Here is a 14,798-nt window from a genome sequence, read left to right on the forward strand (position 1 = left end):
GTTGATTTGGCCGAGTTAAATTCTCGGGGTTGGCCTATTTACAGGGGAAGTGCTGCCCAAATTTCCGTAGAATTATGTGTTAGTTTGGAAATGAACTCCTAAATGCCTATAGTAACGTTGGTATTTAATGATATTGTGTAGATTTTGGAGAGCCCGAGGTTTGAGTTTGGAGTGACTTGGAGAGCGGACGAGGTATGTAAAGCTTGGCCCTTCCTTCTTTTGGCATGCCTTAGTCGTAAATAGGCTATGACACGAGCCTCGAGGAAATTCTACTCTCGCGATCCGACCATGTCTGTGATTCTTATTTGTTTCTTAGTCTTCGTATGCTTGATATGATGAAATATTGGCTTTATGTCTTTTGTATGACTAAGTTTCAAAAGTTGCATAAAAGTTTGGTTTTTAAAAAGAGTTTTGTTCCAAAATGATTCTGAAAACTACGAAAGTCCGTAACTTTCACAGACAGAACCGGATCGCCTCGATATAGTCAAAAATGATTCCATGATGTATGATGACTATGTTTTTCATAGGCGGGCCCCGCTCGGGTCGACACCCGTTCGTGGGTCCTGCGACTCTCCTTTATGTACTTCTGACGACTTTCGAAAGGATACGATATGATTATTATCCCGATTTCAATTATGATTAGTTTACTTACCTTTTAAGTTTATGATAATGATCTTATGTACATGATTTTGGGTACGTAACTTTGGTTTCTGAAGTTCGGTGTGATATACTCCCGAGTGATATTCGGAAGAAAATCTGATTTGATTACTGTTTTGGCTTATAAATGACGGTTCGTTGTGATTAACATATTAAGTCGTTGAAACTGTATTTGGTTACTCATAACTCTGTTCGTGTATTCTGTGGTTACATTTTTGCCAAGTCCCGGGCCGGTTATGTTATCGCAAGTACCATGTGTATTCCGAAACATGATGTGATACGAAGTCTGATATGATATGATGGTCTGATTTACCGATGCGTATTCTGAAATGTGATGTGTCCGGTTCGCCGAGCCCCTTTTCGGCCGGGAACTGCGTATATATTATGGTGTTATGATGTGACCGGTACGCCGAGCCCCCTTTCAGCCGGGTACTGTGTATGTATGCTATGTTGTATGTTATGTATATGAATTCAGAAATATGATCGTTGGTTTCGGATCCCGTTGGTGGGGCAAACCCGATGGTGGGGCAAACCATGGTGGGGCAAACCCGATGATGATGCAAAATTCCACATTGGTTTAGGCAAATCACGTTGGTTTAGGCAAATCCCACATTGGTCTAGGCAAATCCCACATTGGTTTAGGCGAATCCCATATCGGTTAATGTCAGCTCATATGGTAAGATATGATGTTATGATGTGCTTCGGTATGTATATGTATGATCTGTATTTCAGGAGTAAGTGTGTTGGCATTCTGATTATTATATTTGCCTTCTGTACCTCTGTTGCATGACTTGTGTGTCAGATGACAGCACTTTGATATTCTGATTATTATGTTCATTTTCTGCACCTCGGCTTCGATTATGACTCAGATTTGTTACTATATCTCCTGCTTTGCATACTCAGTACATATTTCGTACTCGACCGCTTTCTTCGGGGGGGCTGCGTTTCATGCCGCGGTACGGATACTCGGTTCGGTGATCGCCGTCTAGGACACCTATTCTCATTGGAGAGCTCCCTTTATTCCGGAGCCTACATTTTGGTACAGACACCTTCGTTATTTGTATATGTTCGTTCATGGGTACGGCGGGGCCCTGTCCCGTCATATGGTTCTGTTATGACTCTTAGAGGTCTGTAGACATAGATGTGGGTTATGTACAGTTTTGTTCGTATGCGACGTGTAAGTTGTGTTTGGGCGGCCCATCCGCCGTGGCAGCCTTATCGGCTGCGTGTATGTATGCTTTGACATGTTATGTATAGTATGGCAGCCTTGCGCAAGCACGTACGTATATGTGTTTGTATGCGTCCGTTTGGAGCCGCGTTTGATATTTATATATGTATGAGTCGTTTGTATACCGAATCTGGTTAACGAGCGCGTATGGATGCCCAGCTCGGGCACTAGTCACGGCCTACGGGGTTGGGTCGTGACACGTGATCCGAGGTCAGTTCCAGAGAGAGTGGTACATGGACACCATGGGTTCCTTGCAGGTGATAGCTATTGGGCAAAGATACCAATTAGCATATATTATTAGAACCCGTATTTCATGCATTGGAACAATCCGGGTTAATTATGATAAGTTAAGGACAAAACTATTCCGGGATACAAAGTCGGGATTTTTGACCTTCGATTTTATTTTGAGATATAAGTTGTGCATGAATTTGTTGGTATGGAACAATTAGGAGAATTTGGGACCAAAAGTGATAAAAATTGGAAGTTGAAAAAGTCATCCATTTCTATGGTTGGCCGTGTAAGTGGGGTGAATGGCCCACATAAATTGTGTTCAATTTTAATTGGAACAACACATTAATGTGGGCCAAGGGACAACAATGCACTTCATATAATGGCAAAAGATGACTTCTAGTCTTCATTTTCCTTTCAACACTTAGACAAAAAAAAAAAAAAAAGAGAACAAGAAGTTGAAGAGGTGAGGCTCTCGGCCAACATAGAGAAAAATCAAGTCCCATTTCTAACCCTTCCAAAATTATTTCCTTGATGTAAACCCACTATATTGAGGTCCCTAAGTAGCGTGGAGGTGTCGTTGGAGCGATCAACCCTTTATTTTTCATCCTTGGAAACCCTAGGCTATTGGGAAGTTGAAGAGGAAAGGTAAGAATTCATTATGTTTTATGTATTATAAAGGTTGTATGTGTATTGTAGTATGTTAAAATGGATGGATATCATGAAATATGGCATGTTGGAAGTGAGTGTGTGTGTGGTGTTTTAGCCGTGTAGTGTGTGTGTGTGTTGTGTTGTATTGAAGCCATGAATTGAGTTTAGTTAGTATGTTATGATCATTGCAAAAGGAAGATATGAATGAGAATTATCCATATGTGTATGTTGGTGTGCTAGCCGAAAATGGGTCACATTATATGACAATGAACGAATGAATATCGCTTAATGTTTTAGTCGTCGTCGTTATGAATTCTATGTTGGAAATGAATGTTTAATGACTCAAATTGATGTTGTAGTTGTTGCGGACTGATTTGGAGACTATTGTACATTTAATGTAGTTTATATATTGATGATGATAGCATTGTTAGAATGTGAATTGTGGATACAAATCATGATTTGAAAATGAGGAATGGGTTAAGTGAGGTTCTCGGGTTTGGGGGCTGAATTCGGCTGAATTGGAGAAAAATTTGGGTTGTTGGAAATGTTGTATGAATTGCTTAGAATGTCTTTAAATATTGTTGGTATGGGTTCGGGTTAGTATGTGAATGTATAAGCGTCGATGTTGGCTTGAAGGTAAGTCGTCGAATTGAATTTATGAATGTTGTTGAATGATGGAAAAGAGAGTTATTAATGTTGAATTACCTTTCGGATTGGTTTGTGGTGTTGCTAGGTTTGTTGTTGTTGTTGTTGTTGTTATTGTTGATTGATTTGGCCGAGTTAAATTCTCGGGGTGGCCTATTTACAGGGGAAATCTTTTAATTTACGTAGAATTAAGGGCAAATTTGGAATTAAATGCCCAAAAAGTCTCTAGCTAATGTTTGGCATTTTATGACTTGTTTATAGATCGTGGGCAGCCCGAATCGTAGGTTGGATTTAGCTTGAGTTTGGATCATATTGGAGAGCGTTTGAGGTATGTAAAGTAACCTTCTTTCCTTGGCATGCCTTAGTTAAAATAGGCTATGATACAAGCCTCGAGGAAACTCTATTCTCGCAATCCGAGCTTGTCTATGATTCGCTTTTGTTCCTTGGTATTCTTGTGTTGATATGACAAAACATTGATCCTTATGACCTTGAAATTTATAAGTTGCAAAAGTGACATGAAAGCTGATTTTTTTTTTAGAGTTTATTCTTTAACGATTCAAAACTACGAACGCCCATAACTTTCACAGAAAAGCTCGGATTGCCTTGAGATTTTCGTAAAAGGTTGTATGATGTTAGACGAGTATGTTTTCCATAAGCGGGCCCCGCTCGGGTCTATACTCGTCCGTGGGTCCCGCGACGTTCCTTTATGTAATTTCGACAACTTTTGAAAGAGAATGTTGTAATTACTATTCCGATTTCAAATATGACTATTTTATTTATCTCTTGGATTTATGACAATGATTTTATGCATATGATTCCTCACGACTCCGCTCGTGCATTTTGTTATATCTTTCGCGAGTCCGGGCGGTTACATTGTCGTGCGCATTATGATATACTCCGGTGTTATCTTGTGTTTATGGTTCACCGACTCCTCGCTCGGGCCGGGTTCCACTATATTTGGTGTTATGCTTGTGTATGGCGATATCTTTGTGTATGATATGTGACGGGGATACGGAGATTTGAAACTTTTACGGTGTTATCTTTGTGTTATGGCGCCATCGACGGCGGGCGATCATATTTCTGTGCCTTTATGCATGATTTATATTTTGAAGTAACATTTTGATATTTTGAAATGCATTTACTTTACGTACTTTTTATTTCGATTTCGACTCGATTTGTATACTACATTTTTACGCTTTGCATACTCGGTACATATTTCGTCTTGACCCGCTTTCTTTGTTGCGTTTTCATGCCGTAGGTACGGACGTACGGCTTGGTGATCCGCGGTTTAGGACACCTTCTTCTATGTTGGAGTGCTCCCCATGATCGGAGCCTACTTTTGGTATATATTCGTTCGTTGCATTGTACATATTTGTTCGGGGGTACGGTGGGGCCTGTCCCGTCATATGATTAAATACATGTCTGTTTAGAGGTCTGTGGACATGTTTGTGGGTTGTGCCTACTTCTGTACAGTTGTGTTTGTATGTTATTTATTTTGGGTGATCCTATTCGCCATGGCAGCCTCGTCGGCTTGCATTATATATGTTTGGGGCCGTTGCGCCATTTGATAGCCTTGTCGGCTTTGATATATATATACGGCTGTGTTTGAGATGTGTTTGCGACAGTTTGATATATTCTGAGACAGTGTTTGATAATTGTATATATAAGCCATCCGTGTGTAACTCTGTTTGATAGGTGCGTTTGGGTGCCCAGATAGGGCACTAGTCACGGCCCACGGGGTTGGGTCGTGACATATATGTACATGAGTGATCACTGACTGAGTAAGTGAGGATGTTGTTGGGAGGTTTATTCTATTGCTTGCTTCCGTTAACTTGATTATTAATATCATTGGTTGACTTGATTGTTAATATCATTGGTAGACTTGATTGATAATATCATTAGTGGACTTGATATGTTAATATCATTGATCGACTTGGTGTTGGCTATCTGATTATGTGTTGTTGACTGGTCTGTCTATTTTATGATTTTATGATTCATGCATGATACTAATCTTAGTCAACCTATGATATCTACCGATACATAGTGTTTGTACTGATAATACCATGCTGCATTATTTTAAGTGCAGATTGTGATCAAGGCGCTACTCGACCTCGTATTTAGCTTGAGGCCATTTTTACGTTGAGGGTGAGCTTATCCGTCAGGCCGCCGAAGATCTTCCCTTTTCTAATGTCTATTTCCATTCCAGACATTGATGTTTATTTATTTCAGATAGTATGAATTCCTTAGGCATGTTTTGGATTTTGAATCCCTGTATGGTGACTTTCGGATTTTGGGGTTGTAATAGTTAGGACTTCCGCACTTACATTATTGTTCTATGGCATGGCATGACTACTTTTGACTTAATTTTGTGTTTAATTTATTGTGAGCTAAATGAATTGGCTAAGTAAAAATGGACTTTGAATGAGTAGATGGTTGAGCGCATTGATTCGCCCACTAGGAGTTAGTATGGGTGCCAGTCATGGCGGGTTGGGTCGTGACAATAGAAGGAAGTTAGGCTATCATAATTGCAAGGTGAACTGCTCAGGAAAGATTTGGATCTTTTGGACAGATGAATGACAAGGTGTAGTTATTTCTGAATCAGAACAACAAGTATCTCTGCAACTAACTTATCCTTGAATCAATCAATGCTGGTGTCAGTAGTTTATGCTAAATTTGATAGAGAGGAGAGGGAAGAGTTTTGGGAATCCATGGTGGAGTTAGCTAATCAGCATGACCTCCCATGGATTACAGGAGGGGACTTTAATGTTATTGTATCTGATGAAGAGAAACAAGGTGGCCTACCAGTCTCATCCAATGAGACACTGGATTCTTCCAACTGTATACAAAGCTGTGGATTAATTGATGTAGTATTCTGTGGAAGTAGATTCACCTGGTGGAATGGGAGAACTGAAGAAGATTACATATTTAAGAGGTTAGATAGGATTTTGGTGAATCAGCAAGTGTTAGACATCATGCCATCCTGACGGTGACTCATCGATCAAACATGGTTCGGATCATGCACCATTACATGCGGAGTGTAACAAAGAAATGACATATAATCAAATCTTTCAAGTTTCTTAACTTCTGGACAAATCATCATACATTTATGGTGTGGTAAAGGAGAACTGGACTGCTGATTTCTATGGAAATCCATTTTATGTATTTCATCATAAGTTAAAGAAACTTAAAGAGCCTTTGGTTCAATGGAGCAAGACCACTTATGGGAATATATTTCAGCAGATTGCCACTATCGAAGATACCATAAAAGTGAAGGAGTTGCAGCTTGAAAATAATCCTTCAAGGGAGAGTAGAATGCTGCTCTATCAAGCACAGGCTGAATTAACCAGATTTTTACACTTGGAGGAAGAATATTAGAAGCAGAAAGCTGGTATCAAATGGTTCAATGATGGAGATAGAAATACTAAATTCTTCCATTCATATGTGAGGGGGCAGAAGGAACAAATTGTCCTTGAAAATAATACAAGATTCAAATGGTAATTGGCTGGAAAATGAAGTAGATATTGGTTCTGAGGCAATCGAACTTGATTATCTTTGAGTCACAATTCAGAGAAGAAAATTCAGAACTTGATTATGCATTGCTGAAAAATATTCCTAAAGAGGTTATCGATGTTTAGAAGAGCGGTTACAGTTTCACACACAAAAAGAATATGGAGGAGTTGCCATCACTAGTGAATGTGAAGTAAAAGATAGTTGTTTTGTCATGAATAAATAAATAAACGGGGATAGTACTAGTGGGCATCGGATGGATTCAACCAACATGTCTAAAGTGTTGGGAGGTTATCAAATAGATGTAATACAAGTAATGTTGGAATAAAAGTAGACATGTCACATGACAAGTGACCGGGTTTACCCCCGGGCACCTACCTTATTATCACGAGAACTCAACCTTTGCTGGCGACAATTTTTTTTTTCTGAAATTCTAGATAAAATACTAGAGTCGATATATAACTCAAAACGTCTTAAAACGTGCTAACATACATACACATACATAACTATATACATGGTACAGGACAAGGCGGGCCGAAGAGGCTACCGCCACTTCTGTACAATACCATAGTGACCGTCTTAAAACGTGAACCAAACGGTATCTATAACACCCACGCTCGCTCGCGACGTCTAAAAGTACAACTTGCTGAATATATACACAATATTATACCAAAATAGGAACAGCCTCCGAACAAATGGAGTTGTCCGACTCCTAGAGCCGAGTCCCCCTAAGGCTGGATCGCCGAGTCGCGTCCCTGTACCTGCGGGCATGAAACGCAGCCCCCGAAGAAAGGGGGTCAGTACGGAATATGTACTGAGTATGTAAAGCGAAAATAGACAGATAATAACCACCGCGCAATTTAGGAGGGAAGAAATCACATTCAACCCAATACCTGCAGCCTTCGCTTAAGAGAAAACATAAATAGATACACAAAGTCTCAAACAAGCTTTAAGTAAATAATCGCAATCCAACTAGCAAATCCAGAATAAGTAATGTAATCTAGAACACCTCTCCTAAAGAAGTAATGCAATACATCACACGCGCCGCTTCCGGCAAAATAATAATAATAATAATAATAATAATAATAATAATAATAATAATAATAATAATAATAATAATAATAATAATAATAATAATAATAATAGCCCCTTCGGGCAGCCGCTTCCGGCTCGATATCAATAATGGCCCCTTCGGGCATTGCCGCTTCCGGCATAATAATGAAGATAGCCCCTTCGGGCATTGCCGCTTCCGGCATAATAATGAAGATAGCCCGTCGGGCATTGCCGCTTCCGGCATAATAATAAAGATGGCCCCTTCGGGCATAATAGTAATGATAACGTAAACATAAGTAGTAATTGAAATAAAATAGCAAAGCCTCGCACCCCTTTCGGAGTGGTTTTAGAAAGTTTAGAAAATAAAAATAGATTTTATGTTTCTTTGAACAAAACTAGTTCTTTAAAATCATTGGTAAAGCACAAACGCGTTTCCGAAACCACTTTTGGAAAACCGAAGTAATAATTATATCAGTAACGTTGTTACACGGCAAAGTATACTATAGATCATAATGAAATAGTTCAACAAACGTCCCGTAATTATTGTACCAAAATAAGTCGAATGAAGCAATACAAGAGTCTCGGGATCGTGGGCCCACCTCGGGTCAAGTCGAGGCGGCGAACATAAATTACAAGAACTAGGCTCCCTAAAACCATCCATGAAGGTTCCGGAGTGATTCGGATATATTGGCAACCGTTACAAAGGTTTAAACATTCTTTTAACCAAAGATAAAGATTTTTGGTTCAATTGCGACTGAATGAATAGTATGCAAAATCAAACTCGAATTTCCAAGGGCGGAATTATTCCCGAGGTTCCGATCTTCACCTAGTATGACTAGGACATGCCAAGAGAAGGAAGGGTAGGCTTTACATACCTTGTTCGCGTCTCACGCTCGTCCGAGCTCCACTCCGTTTCTACCAAAATCTACAATTGGTCACAATTACCAAATGGGAGTTACAAGCTTTTAAGAATTTAAGTTAAATCCATAGTTGCCTACCGAAATTTCGGCAACATTTCCCCTATAAATTCAACATCCCCGGAAATTAATCCGGCCATAATATCAACAACAACATCCACAACAATACCAATAACACAATAATAGACACTATAAATCACAATATAACACAATTACTCTTCTTTCCACTATATTATAGCTTTCCTTCCAACTTCACCTTTCCAAGTTCATGTCAACATTCTCATATCTATTTGCTAATCCAAAACCATTCAAATACAATTCGAAAACACTTCATATCATTTCTACAAAATATTCGCAACATATACCACATATGCAAACTTTCCAACAAAGCCATAATGCATTCAAATCTTTCAATCTCTAACATGCATATTCATGGCATATTTCCATCTTCCAATTTCATCAACAACCATCATAATTTGCATCTTAACAATTTCATTTCCATGTTAACATAAAACTAGAATAAAATCATACAATTCCTACAACAACCTAACAATGGATTTTTCATGCCAACTTAAACCATTCACTTCACAAGAATACAACAACACAATTAGTACACTAAATAAATTCCATCCATCTCTCTTCATGCACAATACTACACGGCCACACAACACACACATGCACCACACGTCCATGCACACCCACACACATCATAATTCCATAATTTTCATGCAACTTTAATCACTATAACACATACTCTTCTTCCATAACATAAAAGGATAGAAATCTCACCTTTTTCTTCAAATTTCCACTTTCCGCAAACGGAGTTTTCTTGCTTAACTACTTATACCATGTCGAAGAGCACTTTAAACTTGTTAAGAATTCGAGAAGGAAGAGATTTTTGGATCAAAGTTGAAAGCTTGGAAATTTTTCTTTTTTTTTTTCTTCTTTGGCCGAATAGGGTAGTTTGGTTGCTCTCCAAGTTCTTCTTTGTTTTTTTTCTTGAAAATTCTTGGAATTATGGAGAATAATATGGTGGCTTTCTATTTAATCACATGGATTTTAATTCCATGTGGGCCTTGGGCCATGGCCTTGGCCGGACACCCCTAGCTTTGGGCCTCACTTTCTCTTATTTTTTTTTTGGCCCAATTCATCATGGATCTTATTTTAAAAATTCCCGGAACTAATTTCCAAAATTCCAAACTTGCCCTTAGGCCTTATCCAATGTTCTCATGTCAATATTTCCATAAGTGACAACATACACACCACATAAAATCAAAGCATGGCCTTATTCTTACAAATCACAATTATGTCCAAATTTCCCGAATGTGCAAAAACACGGGATATAACATCCTCCCCCCCTTTAAAACATTCGTCCTCGAATGTTAAATGAACCTTATAAGGTCTTATAAAATAACGCGGGGAAGTTGATTTTTTTTGGTGGATAGCGCATATAAATCATTTATCAATCAAGATAATAAATTCACCAACTTAAATTACCTGCTGGCGCATCCTGTGGAACCTCTGGATCCGGTCTCCCCCCTAGAGCGTAGATGCGATGTGGCCCCGCACTGGAACTAGGCGCTCTACCTCCGCCCCTACCTCGGCCAGAAGAAGTCTGAGGTCCTGCCTCGGGGGCTCTTACCGAAGGTGACGACGCCTGCTGCCGAGTTTCCAGGGACAGCATGGCCCACTCCTTGTGGGCAATCTCTAGCATAGTGCGTCGGGTCACCACAAGTATAACACACGCCATATCGACATCGTCCTGTGTGGCGTCTCCCGCAAGTCGCGCATCGGGGAGGGGGCATCATCTCCTGCCCTGATCCCGCCTGCTGCTGAGAACCCGGCGCATAGGGAAGATTTTGTCTCTGCCTAGGAAAAGCCTCCCTATCCCGCTGCGACCCTCGAAACTGCGAAGATGCGCTAGACTGGGGTCTGCTCTCTCTCTGGTGAAACCTTTATTCTGACCCTCCGACCTAGCCCTCTTGGGCTGACCACTACTCGCCCGAGGTAGCCTCCGCCGACGCTTCCGATCTTCGACCCCGGGCATAAGCTTGAACACGAGCTATATCCATCCTGGCTGCATGGCAACTGCCATACAAGCCTCCTGTAACTCCGGCTCTAATCCCCTCACGTAGTGATGGATCCTATCCTCCATATCCTGCACAAGAGAAGGGGCATATCTCGCTAAAGAATCAAACTCTACACTATACTCTCTAACAGACATGCTACCCTGCTGCAAGTGAAGGAACCGGTCAACTCTTGCCCGCCTCAACTCAGGTGGCATATGATGGCGCAAGAAGGCATCGAAAAATTCTGCCACGTCGGCGGAGGGGCATCCCTCCCTCTCGGATAACTTCCATGATCGAAACCAATTAATTGCTATCCCCCGTAGCCTATAAGAGGCTAGCTCACGTACTCCGTGGCCGACGCCCTCATTATGTCTAAAGTACGCGCATGCCATCTATAAACTCTCGGGGATCGCATTTGGGTCCGTGCCCTTAAATTCTCGGGGGATTTAGGGTAAGAAAATCTCGGGCCACGGCACTAGCGGCTCTATCCGGTATTCGTGGCCCCTACCTTGTTGCCCAACCCGAGTAGTAAGTATCCGGGTTAGCAAACGTATAGCATCCTTCATCTCTCTTATTTTCGGTTCGGATATCCGGTCGGTGGCCGGAGGCACCGGTGCGAGTCTTGGGGGAGCCGGGGCCGGGTCACCGTTTCTCTCGAGCCCCTCCGAGGACGAGGAAGTAGGAGAACCCTGGGACCGAATGCGTATCCCAGTGTAAGCCTGAGCTCTGGTAGGCCTGGGGGCTTGGCTACCTGCCTCATCCACAGCGGCCTTGCCTCTTTGAGCCGCCGTTGCTTTACCCTTCTTAGGTGGCATTGCTGAAATCATACAGATCATTAGATTAGGGGCTTTATCTACGACACAGCTCTATCTGCACGATCTTTACCATGAAAGAAAGAATGACACCCAATTAATGTCTCGTAGCTTCTTGTTTATAGATGTGGTGCACAACACACCGATAAACAAGACTCTACTAGACACCGTCTGCGAACATGCCGAGGACTGACCTGCTCTGATACCACTTTTGTCACGACCCAACCTAGGGCCATGACAAGTGACCGGGTTTACCCCGTCTGAGAACTCAACCTTTCTTTGGCGACAAATTTTTTTTTTTTTGAAATTCTAGATAAAATACTAGAGTCGATATATAACTCAAAACGTCTTAAAACGTGCTAACATACATACACATACATAACTATATACATGGTACAGGACAAGGCGGGCCGAAGAGGCTACCGCCACTTCTGTACAATACCATAGTGACCGACAGACCAAACAGTATCTATAACACCCACGCGCTCGCGACGTCTAAAAGTACAACTTGCTGAATATATACACAATATTATACCAAAATAGGAACGCCTCTCGGAACAAATGGAGTTGTCCGACTCCCTGAGAGCCGAGTCCCCCTAAGCCGGATCGCCGCGTCGCGTCCCGTACCTCGCGGGCATGAAACGCCCCCGAAGAAAGGGGTCGGTGCGGAATATGTACCGAATATGTAAAGCGAAAATAAATAGATAATAACCACCGCGCAATTTAGGAGGAAGAAATCACAATCAACCCAATACCTGCAACCTTCGCTAAAGAGAAGACATAAGTAGATGCACAAGTCCAAAACAAGCCTTAAGTAAATAATCGCAATCCAACTAACAAATCCAGAATAAGTAATGTAATCTAGAACATTTCTCCTACAGAAGTAATACAGTACATCACACGCGCCGCTTCCGGCAAAATAATAATAATAATAATAATAATAATAATAATAATAATAATAATAGCCCCTTCGGGCAGCCGCTTCCGGCTCGATATCAATAATGGCCCCTTCGGGCATGCCGCTTCCGGCATAATAATCATGATGGCCCCTTCGGGCATTGCCGCTTCCGGCATAATAATGAAGATAGCCCCTTCGGGCATTGCCGCTTCCGGCATAATAATAAAGATGCCCCCCTTCGGGCATAATAGTAATGATAACGTAAACATAAGTAGTAATTGAAATAAAATAGTAAAGCCTCGCACCCCTTTCGGAGTGGTTTTAGAAAGTTTAGAAAATAAAAATAGATTTTATGTTTCTTTGAACAAAACTAGTTCTTTAAAATCATTGGTAAAGCACAAACGCGTTTCCGAAACCACTTTTGGAAAACCGAAGTAATAATTATAAATAACGTTGTTACACGGCAAAGTATACTATAGATCATAATGAAATAGTTCAACAATTTCGTCCCGTAATTATTGTACCAAAATAAGTCGAATGAAGCAATACAAGAGTCTCGGGATCGTGGGCCCACCTCGGGTCAAGTCGAGGCGGCGAACATAAATTACAAGAACTAGGCTCCCTAAAACCATCCATGAAGGTTCCGGAGTGATTCGGATATATTGGCAACCGTTACAAAGGTTTAAACATTCTTTTAACCAAAGATAAGGATTTTTGGTTCAATTGCGCTGAATGAATAGTATGCAAAATCAAACTTGAATTTCCAAGGGCAGAATTATTCCCGAGGTTCCGATCTTCACCTAGTATGACTAGGACATGCCAAGAGAAGGAAGGGTAGGCTTTACATACCTTGTTCGCGTCTCACGCTCGTCTGAGCTCCACTCCCGTTTCTACCAAAATCTACAATTGGTCACAATTACCAAATGGGAGTTACAAGCTTTTAAGAATTTAAGTTAAATCCATAGTTGCCTACCGAAATTTCGGGCAAAGATTTCCCCTATAAATTCAACATCCCCGGAAATTAATCCGGCCATAATATCAACAACAACATCCACAACAATACCAATAACACAATAATAGACACCATAAATCACAATATAACACAACTACTCTTCTTTCCACTATATTATAGCTTTCATTCCAACTTCACCTTTCCAAAGTTCATGTCAACATTCTCATATTTATTTGCTAATCCAAAACCATTCAAATACAATTCGAAAACACTTCATATCATTTCTACAAAATATTCGCAACATATACCACATATGCAAACTTTCCAACAAAGCCATAATGCATTCAAATCTTTCAATCTCTAACATGCATATTCATGGCATATTTCCATCTTCCAATTTCATCAACAACCATCATAATTTGCATCTTAACAATTTCATTTCCATGTTAACATAAAACTAGAATAAAATCACATAATTCCTACAACAACCTAACAATGGATTTCATGCCAACTTAAACCATTCACTCCACAAGAACACAACAACACAATTAGTACACTAAATGAACTCCATCCGTCTCTCTACTTACAAAATACTACACGGCCACAACACACACTTGCACTACACGGCCATGCACACCCACACACATCATAATTCCATAATTTTTCATGCAACTTTAATCACTATAACACATACTCTTCTTCCATAACATAAAAGGATAGAAATCTCACCTTTTTCTTCAAATTTCCACTTTCCGCAAACGGAGTTTTCTTGCTTAACTACTTATACCATGTCGAAGAGCACTTTAAACTTGTTAAGAATTCGAGAAGGAAGAGATTTTTGGATCAAAGTTGAAAGCTTGGAAATTTTTCTTTTTTTTTTCTTCTTTGGCCGAATAGGGTGGTTTGGTTGCTCTCCAAGTTCTTCTTTTTTTTTCTTGAAAATTCTTGGAACTTTGGAGAATAATATGGTGGCTTATCTATTTAACCACATGGATTTTTAATTCCATGTGGGCCTTGGGCCATAAGCCTTGGCCGGCCACCCCTCAAAGTTGGGCCTCATTTTCTCTTATTTTTTTTTAGCCCAATTCATCATGGTTCCTATTTTAAAAAAAAATTCCGGGACTAATTTCCAAAATTCCAAGCTTGCCCTTAGGCCTTGTCCAAGGTTCTCATGTCAATAT

Source organism: Lycium ferocissimum, unplaced genomic scaffold (genome assembly GCF_029784015.1).
Source record: "Lycium ferocissimum isolate CSIRO_LF1 unplaced genomic scaffold, AGI_CSIRO_Lferr_CH_V1 ctg8197, whole genome shotgun sequence".
NCBI classification, from domain to species: Eukaryota; Viridiplantae; Streptophyta; class Magnoliopsida; order Solanales; family Solanaceae; genus Lycium; species Lycium ferocissimum.